The sequence below is a fragment of the Carlito syrichta genome, unplaced genomic scaffold, assembly GCF_000164805.1.
Source record: "Carlito syrichta isolate Samal-C Ts95f unplaced genomic scaffold, Tarsius_syrichta-2.0.1 Scaffold308655, whole genome shotgun sequence".
NCBI classification, from domain to species: domain Eukaryota; kingdom Metazoa; phylum Chordata; class Mammalia; order Primates; family Tarsiidae; genus Carlito; species Carlito syrichta.
In genome coordinates this window covers 96,933-99,669 of record NW_007252751.1, presented here as the reverse complement: position 1 = coordinate 99,669, position 2,737 = coordinate 96,933, and the positions used below count along the sequence as shown (strand labels likewise).

The 2,737-nt window shown below is 41.4% G+C and overlaps 1 pseudogene across 1 annotated transcript; it reads right to left on the bottom strand.

The window, feature by feature from the left end:
• Positions 1-439: 439 nt before the first annotated feature.
• LOC103267991 lies at positions 440-2,148 on the bottom strand (annotated as a pseudogene). Its single transcript, XR_002482392.1, has one exon. The product of XR_002482392.1 is annotated as an elongation factor 1-alpha 1 pseudogene (transcript).
• Between the last annotated feature and the right edge of the window lie 589 nt (positions 2,149-2,737).

Here is a 2,737-nt window from a genome sequence, read left to right as displayed (position 1 = left end):
TATTCCTGAGCATGCCCTATCGCACTAGGCACTGGTGTCTGAAATTGATTTTGCTGCTTATAACTCAATACCTATTACGGCTGATGTGAACATATCCTCCCCCCACTCCTTACCCCCACACACAAATCTTCCAGCTACAGCTATCTCAAGTTCATGACATGTTCTTGTCTGGAAATGGAGTCAAATTATGAGACAATTTGCAACTCTGTCCTTTTGGGTAGAAGTCTCAGTCTTTATATTCTACTCATCAGATAGTGCCTAATCCAAATGAAACAGATACCCTTCTCCTCCTCACCATGCCAATTATACTAGTAATATTCCTTGCATCTGGGAGTGGTATAGAGGCTATAAGCCCTTTCATATTATTACATTCAGTTTTTACAACTCAGTAAAAAAGACAGGGTATCAAAAGGAAGCACTAAATTGTTCATTCTTGTCGTTTTGTTTCTCATTAAACTTTGTTTTAATGGGTCTCAAAATTCTGTAACAGATTTTTGGTCAAGTTATTTCCATTAAAAAGTACTGATTTTAAAAACTAATAACTTAAAACTGCCACATGCAAAAAACAAAACAAAACCAAAATAATCCACAAAACATTCTCCTTTCCTTCTGAAAGTTTTCCGATGCATTGTTATCATTAACCAGTCTTTTAGTATTAAACTTAAATGACCAACTGAAGCAAACAGTTCTGAGACCGTTCTTCTACCACTGATTGAGACTGGGGTGGCAGGTATTGGGGATAATATTCATTTAGCCTTCTGAGCTTTCTGGGCAGACTTGGTGACCTTACCAGCTCCGGTGCCTTCTTGTCCACTGCTTTGATGACACCCACAGGAACTGTCTGCCTCATATCACAGACAGCAAAACAACTCAGAGGAGGATAGTCAGAGAAGCTGTCCACACACATGGGGTTGCCAAGAACTATATCAACGATGGCAGCATCACCAGACTTCAAGAATTTAAGGCCATCTTCCAGCTTCTTACCAGAACGGTGATCAATCTTTTCCTTCAGTTCAGCAAACTTGCATGCAATGTGAGCCGTGCCACAATTCAGTACAGGGGCATATCCAGCACTGATTTGGCTTGAATGGTTCAGGATAATCACCTGAGCAGTGAAGCCAGCTGCTTCCATTGGTGGATCATTTTTGCTGTCACCAGCAACGTGCTACGGTGAACATCTTTGACAGAAACATTCTTGACATTGAAGCCCACGTTGTCCCCAGGAAGGGCTTCATCAAAGCTTCATTGTGCATTTCAGCAGACTTAACTTTAGTTGTAGTACTGACTGGAGCAAAGGTGACTACCATGCCAGGTTTGAGGACACCAGTCTCCACTCAGCCCACAGGGACAGTCCCAATACCGCCAATCTTGTAGACATCCTGGAGAGGCAGACAGGGGCTTATCAGTTGGATGAGTTGGTGGCAGAATGTAGTCCAGTACTTCAAGCAGTGTGGTTCCACTGGCATTACCATCTTTATGGGTGACTTTCCATTCCTTGAACCAAGGCATGTTAGCACTTGGCTCCGGCATGTTGTCACCATTCCAACCAGAAATAGGCACAAATACTACTATGTCAGGATTGTAGCCAATTTTCTGAATGTAAGTGCTGACTTCCTTAACAATTTCTTTGTATCTCTTCTGGCTGTAGGGTGGCTCAGTGGAATCCATTTTATTAACGCCACCAGTGTGTAAGCCAGGAGGGCATGCTCATGGGTCTGCCCATTCTTGGAAATACCAGCTTCAAATTCACCAACACCAGCGGTAACAATGAGGACAGCACAGTCAGCCTGAGATATGCCTGTAATCATGTTTTTGATGAAGTCTCTGTGTCCTAGAGCATCGATGATAGTGACGTAGTACTTGCTGGTTTCAAATTTCCACAGGGAGATATCGATGGTAGGATGCCACGTTCATGCTTAGCTTTCAGCTTATCCAAGACCCAGGCATACTTGAAGGAGCCCTTTCCCATCTCAGCAGCCTCCTTCTCGAATTTCTCAATGGTTCTTTTGTCAATGCTGCCACATTTGTAGATCAGGTGGCCAGTGGTGGTGGATTTGCCCGAATCAATGTGTCCAATGATGAAGATGGTGATGTGTGTCTTTTCCTTTCCCATTTTGCCCTTTAGGGGTGGCTTTCACGACACCTGTGCTCCGGTGGCAAACTCGTTGAGAAAAACCCAATCTTGTCTTAACTCAATGAAGAATTCTCTAATAATCTCTGTGCCTTAGTTGTGTGCTCTGAAATTCATCCCTCTACCTAAATATGATAGTCAGTTTGCTCTAGTTACACTAGTTAGATACCTGGTAGTCTTGACTTATCCCTCTCCCTCTATATCCATTTAAATAATAGATCATCAATTCTACTTCTAAAATATCCATCATATTTGTCTATCTTTCTTCAATCCAATTCAAACCATCTTTATCTCTTCCCCAAACCCTTAAAAGGTGTCTAGCATTCTACCCTTTCTAATTCCTTTTGAATACCACAGCCAGAATTTCTTTTTTGACATATAAATCTGAGTATATTACTCCTCCTTTAAAAATTTTTTATTGGGGCCCATTGTCCTTAGGATCAGATTCAAACTCCTTAACAATGCATTGTAGAATTTTCTCTCAGTTTTACTTCCTTAGCATGACTTGAATCAGCCTCTCTTTCTCTTTTTTTTCAGTTCTATTCTAGATATTTGAATTTATTTCATATCCTCAGTTTTGCTGACTTTCTCTTATCACTGGGTCTT